The sequence below is a fragment of the Populus alba genome, chromosome 17 (genome assembly GCF_005239225.2).
Source record: "Populus alba chromosome 17, ASM523922v2, whole genome shotgun sequence".
In the NCBI taxonomy this organism is placed as follows: Eukaryota; Viridiplantae; Streptophyta; class Magnoliopsida; order Malpighiales; family Salicaceae; genus Populus; species Populus alba.
The window spans coordinates 3,029,873-3,050,147 of record NC_133300.1 but is presented as its reverse complement, the minus strand read 5'-3'; the positions used below and the strand labels follow the sequence as shown (position 1 = coordinate 3,050,147).

At 35.3% G+C, this 20,275-nt stretch overlaps 1 pseudogene; it reads right to left on the bottom strand.

Annotated features, from left to right (window-relative positions):
- Positions 1 to 474: 474 nt before the first annotated feature.
- LOC118027858 (uncharacterized GPI-anchored protein At1g61900-like) lies at positions 475 to 3,841 on the bottom strand (annotated as a pseudogene).
- Between the last annotated feature and the right edge of the window lie 16,434 nt (positions 3,842 to 20,275).

The following is a 20,275-nucleotide window of genomic DNA, read 5'->3' as shown; positions in this document are numbered from 1 at the left end:
ATTTTTTAATTTTTCCAAGTTGACCTATAAAATTCAGAACCCGAATGCTTAGCCGAGTCAACCTTCAAGCCAGTTTTAACAGCTATGCTCTTAAGTTGAAGTGAGATGAACGGAAAAAAAAAAAAAAAAAAAAAAAAAAAAAAAACCCCTAGTTTACAATGTCATTTTTCACTTGGGCTTACAGAATTTAACCCGATACCCGATAACCTAGCAGCCCAAACTTTTCTTTTTACTCCGTCTCGAGAGTCGAGTCTGACAACCATTTGCAAAGCAGCAAAATGAGTGACTTGTTTTACTTGCATGGGATGCACGTAGAAACACGCGCCACAAACATAGTGGCCGCCAGTGATGACCTGCTGTCTAATAAGCACACAAATAAGCTTGGTTCCCTAACAGATGACACCCACGAAAATTTTCCATGAAAATATCAAGAAAGTCTTTTTCAACAATAACCATCAAAAATAGACACAAAAATAGCTCTAAAATAAAAGGAAAATAAAATAAAATGAAAAGCTGCTATACACGAAGGAGGCTGCTCATCAAAATATACAAGTAAAAATCCCCACACAAGGTCAAATTTCCAGAGACACCACCACCTATTTCAAACCGGTTCAAGCCCTTGACTAATCTCTTCAGTACAACAATGCACTGAAAATAAAAAATGAAAAAATGGGTACCAGCAACTCCAACTCACCACCACGATTGCCTGCGTCGAAGCATTAATACGTATGTCAGAAATGAAGGGAGAACGAAAAGAAAAAAAGAAGCTGCTGTGCTCAAGAACAAGCACTATTACATTTAAAGCTGAATCTTTATGATGAATGATCTTATACTACGGCTGGCTGACTAATATATGATTCAGCAATCAGCATGCTATTAAAAATGCCTTTGTTCACTCAGAGTGAAAACAATCAACTACTAATGTGTGCGCCTCTGTGTGTGTTTTTACTGTGACATTGTTAAGCAAACAAGTAGCAGAACAAGGCTAAGCTGATCGGTTACGAATTGCATGGGGAAAAGGTACACACCAGGGTTTCTGATCTGTGATGTAGGCAAGGCAGGCAAGGACATCTCTGCAAGATTAAGGCAGGAGCTGTTAGAACAAGAACTTGAGAGCAAGCAGCATATACATGTGTGTGTGTGTGTGTTTTCCAGGTGAAATATCAAATTGCTCATGCTGTTTCGGAAATATAAGGAACAGGTAAGATTTGGTTCTTTCTTGAGTAGTTTAACATTACCTGGGGCACAAAGAGACACGGATGACACAGAGGATGATGATGGCCATGGTGCTGCAATGTTGTCGGTCAAGTCACATGTAAAGCTGAACCCTGTCGAATTGTCTAATATAACATCGGCAGGCAAGCTTCGAAGTAGACACCCTAAAATTAAATCAAAAAGAAAAATTTATAAACAACAACAACAATAATATTGATTTCTTTCCAGGCTGCAAAAGAGAGCAGTTACATTACAAACTCTAAGAAGCACTTTCCTTTATGTAGTCAAATGAACAAAACCTTATTTCCATTCTCAAGCAAATTGGAAAACACGACACCCATCCTCTCACCAGGCCTCAGTTAGATCACAACCCAGAAGTTTTCATCAAATATCCTAAATACACAAATAAAACCCACAACTTCCAGGAAGCCAACTGCCAGGTTTAGGTGGGAGATTTTCATTCAATATAAAATCATGCCCTACGTCCCATTCACACTTTTAGCACTGGGCATCCATATGTATCCAAGAAATCTTACTTTAATCTAAAAATGTAATTGCAGTATATGAGCTCTATTGTTGAGAGGGAGAGAGAAGCAAACCTTGTTGTCCATATGCTGCTTGGCATCCACCAACACACAATCCATCAAAAAAGAAGTTATAGATATCAGATCGAATAGAGGATGAAATGGAGTAAAATTTTTAAAAGACTGGTATCAAACTGAGGAAATAAACCTTGTATGCTAAAATCTTTCAAGTCAATGTCACAAAGCTCATAAACATTTGTCATGACCCCGCCTTGTCGTAGCTTGGACCCCAGAACTGTTGCACAGATTATCGCCTGTTTGTTTGTAATTAACATTTGATTTTGTATCCCAGCAATGTATGTATTTAATGAGCTACAGCAGGCGGGATTGGGAGCAGCTAAATTTCGACATGCTTTAATAACTTCTAATGGCTGTGTGAAATTCAAAGGACAAGCTGCACATGAAACATTGAGTCGACAAAAGTAAAATAACCGAAAGAATAAACAAAAAAAAAAAATAATGGATCCTTCTTGAGTTCCACAAATTCATGATAAAGCTATGTGCACAGAAATGTGTGCAAGTAAAGAAAGAAAATTAATAAGACCAATTAAGTTTGTGAACTATAGAACAATATAGCTACCATGATTCTATCCAAAACCATGATTAGCTGGACATATAAGTTGAAAACTGTCTTTATTTCATAATCTAAGTTGGTGAGTAATTCAAATTAACACAAAGCATCTAGATAGATTCAAAAGCAGCATCATTTGCTGAACAAATGATGTAGACTTATAACATATTCCCTACACTTTTGTCCTCTCTTCAACTATCGCATCATTCCATCATGAAAAGTTCTAAAACACAGGAGAACCTCACAGAAGATGCAATATATGCACAGGAAATTTATTGATGTGACATTGGCATTGCATTTATGAAATTCAGTCCAGCAAAAACTGAGGAAGAGTTCATAAAGAAGGAAAATCATTACTACTGTACCCTTGTTAACTTTGCAGGCAGATAATATCCGGAATGCACTATTTGCAGCATCTGCTGATAGCTTCCTAGAGATATATGAAAAATACCACCCCTTTACAATCACTAAGAGGATCATTCTGATTAGGCACGGTCACCAAATCTCTATTATCATTGATTGTCAATTGTGTCCCGGAAATCTCAAGAGCAGCTTCCATGATTGCAGATTGGCAAATTGGTCTACAACACTCTTTAAGAGGATCAACAGTACTGCAGGCTTCCAGTAATTTGCTTGTATTTACTATTTTCTCAAAGTTAACAACATCCTTCACAGGACACAACCCACCAGTAAGATTTAACGATTTAACAGAGCAAAGTGTAGGTATAGTGATATTGGCCCCTCTGCTTGCTAGTATACTAATGATATCTGAAAAACAATCATCAGCCACTGCATTCTGCAAAACCAACTTATCAGAGTTGCCACTGAAATAACCCTGGAAAATGTGGAGCAAACTACCAAGCTGCGGACAGCATATTACATTTCCTACGAGAGCTGCCAAGGGTTGAGAGCAATCAGATGCGGTTCTGTCTATGACATTTGACATAGCAGTGAAATTTACAGGGCATTTCCCGGTTAAATTTGGCTCATATGTGGTGGGAAAAGTTGGGTACATAGGAGCTAAATTCTCACCAGGATAAGGGTAGCGTGGTAAGACAGAAGGTGATATTTCAATAGGTCCAAAAAGTCCAGAAATAGGTGGAGTGCCTAGCTCAGATGTAGATGAAACATGATTAGGCTCAAGCAGGGTCTGCAATGCCACAGCTACTTGGAAACTGGATAACCAAACAATAAATAACAAGAACTGATGGCCTAGTGAACCTGCAACCAGTCATCAGACAGCTATCAGCATCAACACACTCATCTTTCTCTATAGAAAGAAAATTTGAAGAATTCATCTACTTATAATGGCTTACCCTTTAGACAACTGATAGTCTGGAAACCCTCCATATTTCACTAGCCTTCTGGCACCATTGAATTTTGGAAAAGGAAAAACCCTACAGCACTAAATCATAACCCTAAACTTGTTCACGATGATGCAGCAAGCAAGAATACCTGTACAAAGTACAAGATTGAACAGCATAAATTAAAAAATAAAGCCGAACAATTAAGACTAGCTAAGGGCACACTCCACACATACCACTGCATATTAAGGAGCAACCAAGCTGGATGCATGTTTTTTCCATATGCTGAGTAGCTTGAGACTAAAAAAATTCAGAAACATACCAACCTACTCCAACCATACTAAATTATGACAATTATTAGCTTGCTAAGGAAGCATAAAGCTCCTAAATTGTGCAATTAAAAGAATCCTTTATTTGCTTAGTTCAATACCAAAGTAATGATCTTAGGCTTCAACCACAAACTTATTATATCTACAGAGCATTTAACTTCACAATCTAACTATTAGGTTTATTATACATGGAATCAAACTTAATCTACACGATTGGTTCCAGTACATAATGTATTTCACTGCACTACAGGTCCTAGTACATACTATCTTTTCAATTATTCAACACGTGTGAGCAAAATCATCTCGTTACTTCAGCTAAACAATACCATCAGATTTTAGTTGCCAAAAAATGAAAATGTCTTTTTGATTCAGCTAGACAGTTTCACCACCTCAGCTAAGTAAGCCTTTGCTGAAACAAATGCAAGATCAAAGCTAAAATTTCCACTTCTATGGTCTCAATAACTTTTTTTAAAAAAATTAGCTAAAATGAAAAAAGGCTTAACAACCCACAAGTTCTTATCCTAAAAAAAATAAGAAAAACCCTCCAAGCTTATTAAAAATAAAAGGAACTCAAGGGTCAACATCTTAACTCCTGTACTTTTTTATTTCAATTTTCTCAGCTACCAAAGAGACGAATCAAACATTTCTTACCCCACAAAAAAAAATAAATGAAAAACAACCACACACTAAATCAAGCTAAAAACAGTCCTATAAACAACAAGAAAGCAAAATCTAAGACCCCGACCTCTATTTTCTCATAAACCAAACACAAAGTTCACAACTTTAAGGAAATAAACAGAAAATAAAAGTGACCCACCTGAAAATGACGAACCCATGTAACAAATTCTAGTGTTTCAAGCCGCCCCACAAGAAATGGGTCAAATTATTTTTATTGAGGGCTTAATTAGTAAAACAAATGAGTTTGTGTGCCCAATTTGGGTTTAATTGAGAAGATTGAAATTCTAAGAGATCAAATTTAATTTTTGCCAAGTCAATTGGTTGAAATCAGGGGCAAAATTGCAAGAAAATTAAAGTTTTGGTGTCAATATTTAAGGGCTAAATTGAAGAAATTCATAGCAATTAACCAATTTGCAAAAGGCACCAAACTCTAGGTACCCGATTGACGAGAATTAGGGGGCCAAATTGAAAAAAATTAAAACTTTGAAAGTCAATGATGGGTTAAATTGCATAAATCCAAGACCAAGGACCAAAATGAAAAAGGCGATCAACATCAAGGATGACATTTGAATTTAGCAAGGATGCAATTGAATTGATTCTTAAATAAAAATTATAATTGAAGACTTGATTGAACAAATGAAACTTGAGGATTTATTTTGAAGTTAAACACATTTTGTCAACATTTTCTTTTAAATGAAACGACGTGTTTCGTTAAAAACAACATCGTTTTATGCATTGTTCATCATTAAAAAAAAATAGCTTAAAACGGCTTCGTTTTGAACAATACTATGTATCTTCTTCTTCCCTAACATGCAAAGGCAGGGGAAGAAGGTTTTTCTTCCTCTCCTTTGCAGCTTCTATTTTCCCTCTCCTTTTCTCTCTTAAAAACCCAAAACTGACAAGACCCACACCCATTAGCCTGCTAAGACAAAACAAAATAGAAGGGATAAGCCTTACAGGTGGCTGCCCAATGGCAGCCCAGCCACCCTACCCATTTGGCGCGAATGGACAAGGTAGGGTGGCTCTCCCCCCCTTTCCCTCTTATAAATACCAGAGGACATGGAAAAGAAAATGGATGATATTTTTTAGAATCGAGGAGGTGGAAAATAGAGATGAACAGAGGGAGAACCAGGAGTATAAGAGAGTTTTAAGAGGTAAAACACAAAGAAGGGGACGGAAGAACGAAGAAACAAAAAAACAGAGAAAAAAAAGAAAAGAGACCAAAACTAAAGAGTAAATAAGGGAAAGAAAAACATAGAAGAACAAAGACAGAGAGGAGAGTGAAAGAAGAAAAATAGACAAAAAAACCAAAGCCAAAAAGGAAAAAAAGCAGAGAGAAGCATAAGCATAAAGCAAGAAGAAGAAGAAGAAGAAGAAGAAGAAGAAGAAGAAACACAGAGAAACAGAGGAAAAAAAAGAAGAAAAACCATTTTCTGAAACCACCATCCGCTGCGATAACATTTCCATCATGAGCCATTAGCAAGTCAGCCTCCCCTCCCTTCCTTCTTCTTCTGCTTCATTTCCCCTATCTCCATTGCTCTGCAAATTAAATAATGGAGAGTGAATTAATTCACTCACTACCATTCACGTGAATAGTGGAGAGCTACTCCATTGTTTACTGGGCCGGACAGCTCCTACCCTGATCAAAATATTTGGGTTGGATCCAACCCATCCAAAAAGAAAAGAAAAGAGAAAAACAAACATTTTGTGGGTCGAATCGGCCCAACACCTTTGGGCATATCTAGGCCCAACACCTATCTTGGGTCGATATCGACCCACTTTTGGGCCGAACTTGGCCCACATAGAGTGGGCTCATTTGACATGATTGGGTTAGGCCCAACCCAGTGATATTTTATTATATATTTATAATAACATTATATTATAGTTTTTTATATAAAAAAAAACATAAAAAAATTCCAATTTTTTTTAAAAGTATGTGATTTTTTCACAAGTTTTTCTACCAATTTTGATTTAAATTGATTTGTATTTTTATATTATAAAAATTCTAATCTAGTATCAAAATACTCGGTTTTCTCTGATATATTGCAAAAAACATTATATGCAAAAAAAAATTTGTTTTTTTTTTCCTTTTCATACGGCCAAGTCTTAAATATAGAAATTTCCATATATCATGTTTTCATATAACAAATAATAATAATAATAATAATATGTCTTAGTATGCATTTTGGTTTTAATAACCAGTTATTAAAGTTATGAGAACTATGCTAATATTTCAAACTTAAAAAAAAAAAATATTTTGTCTTCTTTTAATATCTAGGATTATAAACTTATACGTAAGATGTATTCCTGATATTAGAAAGGTAGTTCTTTTTTATTGATGTTAGAACGGTTAGGTTTTACCCGATAAGATAAAGATCTCCTAACCGAGGATGACTTTTCTTAAACCTTAGACGAACCAACAATTAGAAACACAATAACACCTTAGCATATATCAGACAATCAAACAATACAGATTACCTTAGGTAGGACGTATTAAAGGTGCTAATTAAAGTTGTTAAAATCATGATTTTGACACGGCACGAAAAATGCAAAACAAACTCAGATCGTATAAATGAATCGTAAAAATCATAAGGAATTTTAAAATACATTAGCAAAAAATTCATGCTTCAAATAAAAATTCATACATAGTTCAAGCACCTTAAAATACATGGTTCAAATAAAAATTCATTCATAATTTAAATAACTTTTCATTAGCTAATAATTAACAAACTTAAAACAAACAATCTACTGGTGTGTCATGTAAACTAAAATCAGCTTCATTGCCATCATCTTCCTCATTATTCCTCAGACATTCATCAATATCATTAGTATCAAGAGGATTATTAGTGTCACTACTAGTACCTACACTAATATTATGAACATTAGTGATACTACTAGTACCAACACCAATATCATCAATTTGAATCTCCAAATCATCTTTAGTACCATGACTCTCCATTTCAGCATCATTAGGAATTTCTTCTTCATCACTTTCATCTTCATTACCATTTTTTCTTCGTGTTGCATTGTCAATAGCACCAAGCAAATCAATGTTTGAATGTTTTTCTCCCTTAGTTATCCAATCATCATCAGATTAAAGATCATCTTCTACACCAAAATCATCAGCTTGCTTTTTGACTTGATTATTATTCAATTTTAGATTACACATTACAAATACCAAGTCATTCATTTTTCTCTGGTACAAACGATTTTTTTTGTTTTGTATGAACCTAAATAAATAATTCAAATTTATAAGATTTTTATCAAATATTTCAACATTTTAAAACAAACTCACCATTTCAAATGAACTCCAGTTACGCTCACATCCAGATGAAGTACAAGTCAAGCTTAGAACTCGGATTGCAAACCTTTGTAATTTTGGACATTCATCCCCATAAGAATCCCACCATTGAGCTGAAGTTTTTTTTATCTCTTGTTGTCTTGGCAGCCTCAATGCTAAACAACCCTTTTGCACCCTTGAATGATTCAAGTTGTAAGTCAATTTTGCATCTTTCACTTGCATTAGGCACCATCCTTTCTAAGCATTGATATAATCCAATTTTAATGTTAACATTAACCTTAAAATTGGGATTATAATGATAATGAGGATTCAAATAATAAGTTGTTGCATGTAAGGGCCTGTGGAGTTGAAGTTCTCATCTTGCATCAACAATATTCCATATAGGTATAAGACTATATAAAAAAACAATAAAAATATCATTACAATCTAGGAATATCTCAATTGGAAGTATCTCTAAAGACATTCATATTAATAAATGACAACATTTGAAATAAAAATTAACAAGATATATACCTTTTTTTTCACAAAACCAAAATTCACTTGTATCTTCTCTTTTGCTTCATCCATTGCTTTATATATAAAACTCATAGCTGGTTTCTCATCTGAATCAACTAATCAAAGAACTTTAATTAGAGGATACGTTGCCTTAATACATATAGTGACATCATGCCAAAACCTGTTGTCCAAAACACAATTTTGAATTTGTTTCCCTTCTTCTATTCTTGCAAACCTACATGAACTCCACTGTTTGGAAGTAAACATAGTCATCAGCTGCATTTTATGATCATTCAAACATCCTAGAGTCAAATATGCAGTAGCAAATCGAGTAGCAGCAGGCCTAATCAAATCCCTTCCTTTCGTAAAGTGCCTTAGCATGGAAATAAGAATAGTTCTTGAATAAATATATGAGGTGATTCTCCTCCCTTTTGTAATAGTTACTTGATGAACCTCTAACTTCTTCTCAAAATCTTCTAATATCAAGTCAATACAATGGCCAGCACATGATGTCCAAAACAAACTCTTTCTTTTTTCCATCAATAATTGTCCCATTGTCTTATAATTTGCACCATTATCGGTGACTGTTTGGACAACATTTTCCTCCCCAATCCTCTGCACAATGGCATCTAACATTTCAAATACCTTATCACCAGTCTTGGACATATTAGAAGTATCACCGATGACCAAAAAAGTTATCCCTTTAGGACTATTAACCAAAAAGTTACAAATACAACGCCTTTTTTTATCTGTCCATCCATCAAACATTATTGAACAACTTGTTTTTTTCCATTCTAGCTTGTACTCCTCAAGCAGTGTCATTATTTGATCCACTTCCTGCTTCAAATACTTCTCTCTAATATCATGGTAGGATGGAGGCTTGAAACCTGGCCCATGCATTGCAACCAATTCAAGTGCCTTTAAAAACATAGGGTTTTTTACACAATTAAATGGAATTACACTAGCGTAGAAAAACCTTGCAATTTGTCGACATGCTTCTTCTCTAATATCTTTTTTTAGCAATTGATTTAGGGTTGTTTGTGTACTTCCACTCCCACTAGCTGCTCTCTTTCTTTTGTCCTTGGAGCTAATTTCTTTTATTTCATCATCATCATCATTTACACTATATTGAGGGGCCTTTCTTTTCTTTTCATTTGCTTCTAGATTTTTCACCAAAACACCCAAAATAATTTGCTTAACATTTTCTGGAACTTGCTGACATCGCTCAACATCCTTACGAGTGCAAGCGAAATGCTGTTTGAAATGAAAAATACCTCCAATGAATTTTTTTGACAATAATTGCACTGAACTTTTCTAGAATTCTTATCAATATCTATACCATGTTTCCATCCCACATCAAGTTTATTACCAGAAGAATTTTTTCTAGATGCCATAAGCTCAACAATTCAAGAATCAACTCAAATCAGCCTTGTAATGAATCCAAACATTTTATGATTGTAATTAACTTTTTGTTATACATAACAATTCATAAGACTATAATACTTTCAATGTGCTTCAGTACATATACTATATAATTAAATTTTTCATAAAATCATTCCATCATTCTATTAATAAAATGGCATCCTAAAATAATACTTTCAATCTGCTTCTGTACATATACTGAAATGGCATCCTAAAATCATTCCATAATTCCATAGTCCACAGACTCCATAGTTGTAACAGCCTGGCCCAACATGCTGTATATTGTCCGTTTTGGGCCTCACAGTCCACCCAATTCCAAGGCTTCCACCCAGGTTCCCCTAATGGTTTTGTTCTTGGTAGCCACGCATGGTCCCAAAACTCGTACAACATGTTAGCAACTAGCACCACTTATAAGGCCCTGGCTCTGGACGCTCGCTTTCGATGTGGGATCTTACAATCCCCCCACCTTAAGACGAGCTGTCCTCGGCTCTGATACCAAATGTAACAGCCTGGACCAACATGCTGTATATTGTTCGCTTTGGGCCTCCTAGTCCACCCAATTTTAGGGCTTCCACCCAGGTCCCCCTCACGGTTTTGTTCTTGGTAGCCATACATGGTCCTAAAACGCGTACAACATGTTAGCAACCAACACCACTTATAAGGCCCTAGCTCTGGACGCTCGCTTTCGATGTAGGATCTTACAATAGTCCACACCACAAAGACACAGAGCAATAACAACTAATTAATATGAGACACGAATAGAGACAATTGCAACATTCTAGAGACATGATGTCCACATTCCACAGTCCACACCACGCTAAAATCATTAAATCAGGCAAACACAATTTCCACTAATTAAGCAAAACATCGGTTTTACATACTAATTCATACAATTAGGCAGACACAATTTCCACATTCCACTGTCAACAGTGGACTCCACACCATGCTAAAATCATTAAAATCATTCCATCAATTCAATTCAATTCAATTCAATTCAATTCAAGGAACAGAATAACATCATAAATGGACAAATTGCTATTCAAAATCATTATCAGGACCGGCAAAATCAACATTCAAAATCTATACAGGGGATGAGGGGACTATTACACTATTACAGTTTTACATTTTGAAGGTTGAAGATACAATTACAGGGGAACAACTTAGGGTGAAGAGGAAGCCATTGATGATGAAGGCTGAAGAGAAGAGCGATGTCGCCTACTGTTGTTGATGAAGAGGAAGCCGTGAGCTGTTGATGATGGGAAAGAAAGGAGATCATTGCCGACTTGCCGCTATTGATGAAGATTGAAGAGGAAGTCATGAGTTGTTGAGGAGATTGTCGCCGCTGTTGATGAAAAGGAAGTTGCGACCGTGAGCACTAATGACTGGATTGATGACTATAGTGAAGAAAGAGAAGGAGTGAAGACTGCACCGTGACCGTGATCGTCACCGCTTTTGTGGTTGCCGGTTGGTTAATAGAGAAGGAGATTAGGGATTTGTATTCGGTGAAAAGGAAGAAAGGGATTCGTTCCGCGCGATGACTGGAGTGAAGAATTTGAAGAATTGGCGTGATTGTGCATTTACACAGCCAATAGGCGTCGGACAACTGAAGCATGGGGAACACTTTTCTTTAGTTTATGTGTTTTGGTGAAATCACAAAATTGATCTTGAAATCGTGATTTTTTAAGATTTCACCCGATTTTAACGATTTCAACCCGATTCACCTATTTTTTATTTTTTCAAACGATTCAGCACGCAAAGCATGTTTTGACTCGTAAAATCGTATGATTTTACGAGTCAAAATGTGATTTTAACAACCTTGGTGCTAATACCTTTCTTTTACACAACCAGACCCCGTACCTGATCTTTGAAAACAGTTAGGGTTTATAGTGACCAAAATATTAGGTGACGACTTTCATTCCCTCTTTTCCACTGATAAAAGACAAGAATTCCTTGTCTACCCCATATCCTAATTTTCTAAATACCATACGAGAATGGACATAATTATCGTGACGCTGCACACGTGCAACATAAATAATAATAAAATTATATTTACAAGTATGTTGAATATCTAATAATGTCACACACAAATATTGTTAGCTTATATGTTACTCCTCTAATAAAGAAATGGATGAATAAAAGTATGATGAATGGCTTAGAAGGGTACTACTACGGGTAATCTTAGAGCTTGTTTGATAGTGGTATCCATCCTTGTTTGAATCCATCTTAAAAGTATATTTGTCTTTGAAAAAATATTAAATTGATATTTTTTAAAATATTTCCTGATAATTTTAATATGTGAATGTTAAAAATATAAAAAAATATAAATTATTTTTAATATATTTTTAAATATATTAAAAACCGTAGCATTAATTTGCCATTGTAATAATTGAATATCTGCATGCACGGGGTTTCACCTCAGCAGCCCATGTGTAAAATACCAAATGTATTGGTAAGTTTGGCAGCCACCAAGATGAGCTGGACTTGTACCTAGAGAGCAGCATAAAGTGTACGGAGCAGGAGAAGAGAGAAAGAGAGAAGGGCTGCATTTGGCACCATTTTATTAATAATTGGAAGATGGCATCATAGAACGTGGTGACACGTGATCAAATTGAAAGGTCCAGTGAAGGGTGAGATTTTCTGCTGAGATTTTGTTGTTCTATTTACTTTTATATACAATAAATAAATAAACGATTTTTTTAAAATATATTAATGTCTTTTTAAATTTTATGTTTGTGCTTTTCATAATGTGATGAGGTTCGCGGGAAGTAAGGATTTTCATGAAATTTGTGTTTTATTTTCTTTTTAGAATGAAATTATCTTAGTGAAGAGTCAATGATTTTGGATTACATGCACTCAATTCAATTCTCTTTTTTGATTGTTACACTTGCAACTGCTACATAAAACAGGAGGGCTGCAACCTTTTTCTCTTTCTCATTCTTTTTTGTTTATTTTTAGACAAGAGTGGTGCTTATTTTCATAATGGTGGCTGCCAAACGTACCAATACATTTGGTATTTTGCACATGGGCTGCTGAGGTGATACCCCGTGCATGCAGATATTCAATTATTACAATGGCAAATTAATGCTACGGTTTTTATATCTCCTCCCACCATTATAAATTGAAGTCTCAAGCCAAGGTATCATGCAACATACAAGCATTAACAACTTCAGAAGAGAAAATTAGCCAGAGATCAAGAGTAAGACAGAGATCATGGACAGCAAGAAGGCCACTCTGCTGCTGATGGTTGCCTTGGTTTTTGTTGCAACCATTGCCCCGTCCACCCTTGCTATGCGGCAATTTCCACTGCTCATGACTTCAAACATATTGCTGCAAGATGAAAGTAAACTCGGCTGTATCTCTAGTGGAGGCTTTTGCTTTACCCAACCAATGAATTGTTGCGGAAACTGTGGATGCCTATATCCACTAGGGATCTGCTATGGATCAGATTGCTAAAACCAACCAGTCATGTCAGCTTTGGGTTGCTGAATAATCGTCTAATATTGTGATGAATAAGGTTTCTTATGTCTGTGTCGTCGTTTAGGAAGTTATGCTTGCAGCACAGAGTTGTGTCATGCATGCTTCTATTTCTCTTTCCATTTTGATGTCGTAGTTGTGAAGGTGGGGAAGAAGGTTGGAAGAATAAAGATAATAAGGGCCCATTTGTTTCCATGGTTGTCCTGTTGCGCTTGCAGAAACTATCAATTTAGTGTATTTTCAATGCAACCACACTGTAAGCTCACCCTAGCTAGCTTGTTAAATTTTATGTTTGTGCTTTTCATAATGTGATGTGGTTCGCAGGAAGTAAGGATTTTCATGGAATTTGTGTTCTATTTTCTTTTTAGAATGAAAATATCTTAGTGAATTTGTGGTCAACGAATATATTTCCATCGGGGATTCAAAATAACTCTAAACTTGACTACATGGGTGTAAATTCTGAAAATGGAGAAGTACTTCCAAAAAATTGAAATAACCCTAATTAAATAATGGTTGAAATAAAAGATTTATTAAAGTCAATGAGTTTGAATTCAAAACCTTGTCGTTTTGATAATTAATGGGTATAAAATTTCATTGAAAATACTTCCACTTTATGATGGTCACTGCAATATTCCTATAATTTTATGTCCCTCAGAAATTATGTTGAGGGTAAATAAATAGATGATACGTGGCATGCATTATTTGTATTGTTTTTCTTATCTTATACGTGGGTATAAGAGTATCTCAATAGTACTCTCGTGAGTTATTTTCTTTCATTTTTTATTCATTTATTGCTTTATTAAAGGAGTCACATGTAAGTTAACAACATTTACGTGTGATATTATGAGATATTCAATATACTTTTAAATATAATTTTATTTACAAATGCTATTTTAGATATTTAATTGAAATCATATTTGTTTCTATATTTGAATTTTTAGATGCTTTTCGATGATGAACAAATAAGTCAAGTCACTACCAGAAATTCGCTTCATACCAACGGATTTACTGACGGAATACTTATGTCGGTAATTTGAGATGGAAATTAATGACAAAATTTTTTTCGTCAGTCATTCCGTCGGCATATACCGACGGAAACATTCGGTCGGTTTACGGACGAAATGTTCAGAATTAAAAAAAAAAAGTAGTTCGCTGACGTGGAGGTTTTTGCGGGTGATTTTTTCCGACAGAATCATCGAGGGATTCAAAACGGCAGCTCCGTACGGTGACGTGACCGGTTCACCGTTTAAAATGCCAACAGAATTACCAAGGGATTCAAAACGGCAGATCTGTACGGTGACGTGTCCTTTTTGCCGTCAGAATAGCCGATGGAATACTTTCGTCGGTGAAACCGTCGAAAAAAGTTAATATATGCCCACTCTGCCGACCCTCTCCTCCCTAATTTCTCCTTCTTCTTTCTCATCCCAACTCTCCCCAACTGCAAACAACCAGCCCCCCTCCCCCCCAAAAACAAATCTCCCTCTTCTCAGCACATCAAGTTATATTTCTTGAAGTTTTGTGGTCATAGCATCCGTGTTTTAATTTACCAACAAATTTTATCAATTTTTGTAAGTAATTCTATCTTTTTAAATTTTAATATTTAAATGTCAATTTTATTGTTTTTTTAGTATATGTATTTTGTTAGTAGATGTACATGTTTTATTGTTATTTCTCAAACAAACTTGTAGTATATGAATGTATAATTTTATACTTGTTATGGTTTGTTTTAGATTTTGTAAGATTGTATTTGTTTGTAAATTGTTGAAACTTTATTGAATTATCGAATTACATATGCTGTTTTGAAATAATTAATGGCTTGTTTAATGGGTCCGTTTTAAGTTTTATCAATGGTATTGCAGAGTTGTAATTTCTATAAATTTATATGTATTAATTTGTATGGACGTTGATAATTGATAATGAATATTTAATATTTATGAGAAGTTGTAATTGGTTTGTTGGATAATCTCGAGGTAAATCAATATTTTTGCAAGTTTATTTACCTCACATAATTAATTAATACATGTTGTCATCATAATTTTATAGAGGTTCAATATAAGTCATGGATGATCATTCATGGATGTATCAAGATTCACCCCAAGGATTGCGGAGGATGGATTATTGTAACGGGGTTCAGGGTTTTATTAATTTCGCAACATTTATTCCCAGAAATTTTACTGGAGGCGGTATTAGGTGTCTATGTAGGAAGTGTCAAAATAAAAAGTATCTGCATCCAAATGTTGTAATGATGCATTTTCTACACAAAGGATTTATGGAGAATTACTAGTGTTGGTATGCACATAGAGAAGTATTTGTTAGTAAGAAAAGAATGGGAGAAAGGGTGGTTGGATCAACTTCTAGTGCTAGCAACGTGCATGAAGCAGCAAATGACAACACTAATCCTTACAGGAATATGGTTATAGATGCAATGAGAATGAATCAAGGTAATGTCAATCAATATCCAATCGTAGAAGAAGAACCTAAAGCAGATGCAACTAGGTTTTTTTATTTGTTAAAAGATTCTGACGAACCATTATGGGATGACTGCACAAACCACAGTAAATTATCAGTCGTAGCACTGGTGTTTACCATCAAGTTAGATCACGGGTTGAGTTAGGCCGGGTATGACAAAATTATTGAATGGGCGAGAAGCATTTTACCTGAAGGGAACAGGATGAAAGAGAACTTATATGCTGCGAAGTCCATGATGAAACCTCTCGGTTTAGTATACCAGAAAATTAACATGTGCCCTAACTTTTGCATGTTATACTACCTTGAAAATGCTGAGATGACCGAGTGCATAACATGCAGGCTTTCCCGTTACAAACCCATAACTAGTAGGGAAAAGACTCTAGTGGCATATAAAAAACTTAGATACTTCTCAATCACTCCTAAACTGCAAAGGTTATTCATGTCACCAAGGGTTGTTGAGCACATGACATGGCACCAATCACATGATGCGGTTGATGGAGTGATGGTGCATCCTTCTGATGGCAAAGCGTGGAAACACTTTAACAATGTGCATCCTCACTTTTCAGCTGAATCAAGGAATATGAGTCTTGGGTTGTGTATAGACGGGTTCAACCCATTTGGGTCATTTGCTGCTCCTTATTCTTGTTGGCCAGTCATACTCATGGTTTATAACTTGCCACCGGGAATGTGTATGAGGTCGAAGTTCATGTTTTTATCTATTGTCATACCCGGGCCAAGCAGCTCGGGTCGGAATATAGATGTTTGTCTTCGACCGTTAATTGATGAGTTGGTGCAATTGGGGTCCTTCGGAGCTTTGACTTATGATATATCAAGGAAACAAAATTTCTTTATGAGGGCAGCTTTGATGTGGGCCATCAATGATTTTCCAGCTTATGAAATGCTTTCTGGTTGGAGCACGCATGGAAAACTAGCATATCCATACTACATGGAAAACAACAAGGCATTCACACTAACAAATGGAGGTAAAGCTTCTTTTTTTTTACTATCACCATCGTTTCTTGCCACATAATCACAGGTACAGAAAGAACAGAAAAGATTTCTTTGTTGGCAGAGTTGAAAAAGATATTGCATCCCCGTGTCTTTCTGGTGAAGAATTGCATGATGTTGTATCAGAGTACGATGACATTGTGTTTGGTCTTCAATCAGGTAAGCAAAAGTTTCCTGGTTTTGGTTTGACCCATAATTAGGTAAAGGGAAGTATCATTTAAGAGCTTCCTTATTGGAAGACCAATCTGCTCTGCCATAACCTTGACGTCATGCACATTTAAAAGAACGTGTATGAGAACATTTTCAACACCGTCATGGATGTGAAGGGGAAGACAAAGGACAACATCAAGGCTAGATTGGATATAACTTTGTTCTATAACCGTAAAAATATGGAGTTGGTTTGTGATGAGTCACGGGTTGCAAAACCAAGAGCAAGCTTTGTGTTAGAGAAAAACGCACAACTACTAGTCTACAAATGGCTTAAGAGTCTGTGTTTTCTGGATGGACATGCCTCGAACATATCAAGGCTAGTTAATATAAAGGAATGCAGATTGTATGGAATGAAGAGTCATGACTACCACGTGTTTATGCAAACACTCATCCCATTAGCTTTTCGTGATTTGTTTCCAAATGGGATATGGGATGCACTCACAGAGATCAGTCATTTCTTTAGAGATACTCCAACAAGTTGAATGTTGATCACATTGAGAGGCTTGAAACGAATATCGTCGAGAAACTATGCAAACTTGAGATGATATTCCCTCCATTATTTTTTGACTCAGTGGAGCATCTCCCCATACATCTACCATTCGAGGGAAAAGTTGGAGGACCGGTCCAGTATAGATGGATGTACCCATTCGAACGATTAGATATTACAGTTGCAATGTAATTCATATATAAAAGTATTTTCTTTGTTTTTATTAATTGAAAATATTTGATTAATTCAATGCAGGTATTTGTTCAATCTCAAGAAAAAAGTTAAGAACAAGGCGCATGTTGAGACTTCGATATATGAGGCTTATATTGTTGAGGAGATCTCAACATTTATCTCGCACTATTTCAAACCTCATTTGAGAAAAAGAATCAATTGCGTTCCACGACATGATGATGGCGGTGAAGTGCCTTCTAGTGGGAACTTGTCAATATTCTCCAATCCTGGACGACCCACACCTAAAAATGTCGTAAGAGGAAGATATTTGTCGGAAATAGAGTTCAAACAAGCACATAACTATGTTCTATTTAACTGTGATTAGCTGAGACCTTTTATTCAGTAAGTTTATATATGTGTAATACTAATTAAACTTTGTCAGCAATATATTGTTAATTATATATTGTAATATCATACATTCATTATCACTTATAGGCAACATCGACAATATTTGCTCTACAATAACTCACAGCTGACCGAATCCTGGATCTTTCAATTACAAGATGAACAATTTGTCACGTGGTTCAGAACACATGTAAGCATGATCACAAACTCATTCTCACTTGCAAATTTACTATATGCATGTAACAGTCCGACTGTACGACTCAATCAATGTTAAAAGATCCCAACATATCCTCTTTATTTGAGGGTGAATTTTTTTTTTTCCAAAAATTCAGCAGAGTTTTGTTTTCATTTAGGACATCCCAAGTTATCGACTACTATCAATTTAATCAATCAACTCATCATCACAAGGTCCCATAATTCCGGACCTTATATTGAACCTTATAATTCCACACAATATATATATCCTATGAGTAAGATCAATATGAACATAGTCCAAACATCATATCATAAAATTTAAAAGAAAAGGAATACTAACATGCAAAGAAAGTATTTACAACATAATAAGTGTTCCTAAATATTTCAAAAGGGTTACTTATAAGATAACTAAAATACTAAATGCAAAGCTGAACTTTTATAAAAACATCAAGGTTTACACAAAAGTATACTACATAAACAAGTTAAATATTTACATAAGCTTCACAAAGTAGAGTCCTAAACTAATGATCTTCCTGTATGTTTGATGGACCTGTTACATAAATAAATATACCATTATGTTGATAAAGAATATATGTATGCTCATGTAATAAATACGAATGAACTATTAACTTTCTATTGAACCATAAGAATTCTAACAGAGAACTTATATTTTGCTTGTTAATCTTTTAAACCCAATTAACACTCATTTGTATATTCTTAATTGAATAATCTTATTTACTTGCATGAACTGGGTGACCTTGCATGGTCTAATCTTGTAATCCATTTCTCGGCAATCGTATCATAGATGCCATTAGCCGAAGCTAATCTTGTAGTTCATATCCCGGCAATCCTATCATGGATGTCATTAGCCGAAGCTAATCTTGTAGTTCATATCCCGGATACCATTAGCCGGAGCTAATCTTGTAGTTCATCTCCCGGCAATCCTATCACGGATGCCATTAGCCGAAGCTAATCTTGTGTTTATGCTAGATTTTATTTACATTAAACACGTCATTTATTGTAATTGCATTCACCAGAAGAATTTTGAATTATATAAGTGCAAATATGAGGAAAATCACGCACCTGCTTCCCCTGTCTCGCGACCTCCCCTAACAGAAGATCCAATCCTGGTTGCTCTTCCTGAATCACAAGGAAGTTTTTTTGTTTTGATTCCTTCAAGCTGATATTATAGAGAATTCATATTCATCCATTACTCATATGTTACTTTCTATGCATGCTCATTTCCTCATAATAACATACATACATATATCATGTATATTTTTAGAGTTAGTATCTCAATGTGTAAGTGTTTGTATGACTCAATTCTTTTATATTCTTATTTATAGTATTCACGTGAAAGTCTATTGTTACTGTCTAACTTTTAATTGTTACTGTCTAATTTCCAACTGTTACTGTCTGACTTTGAACTGTTACTGTCTGACTTTGAAATATTACTGTCCAATTTCCAATTGTTACTGTCTGAACACTCATCAGATTTTTAACTATATCTAAAGTTCTAAAACTCCATTTTAAGTGAGATTAATCTCGTTAGAAAGCTAAGACACGAGGCTACTAGTTTTGCCTCCAAAATAGTCAAAATTGCTCATCAACTAATCAGTCCTACTGCCCTACATAATCAGTCACGACTCAGTTTTGGTTGGTAACCCATAATTGGAGTTCTACATCGCCAAATTGAGCAAGACCAGTTTCCTTGGTTAGCTAACATCCAGATCTACAATTTCTATGAGGAATCCAATCCTAATTCCATCATCCTCCTATCCAAAATCTCACTGAAAGTCACGAGACAAGTTTGTCCAGAATTGTGTCCCCCTCCCCTTCACACAATACTTTTCATAAACTACATACCACACACATGAATTAACTTAATCTCAACAATAAGTACTTTTTTCCCAATTATGTCTAAGAACCCTAACCTATGATTCAATATCAAGGCATC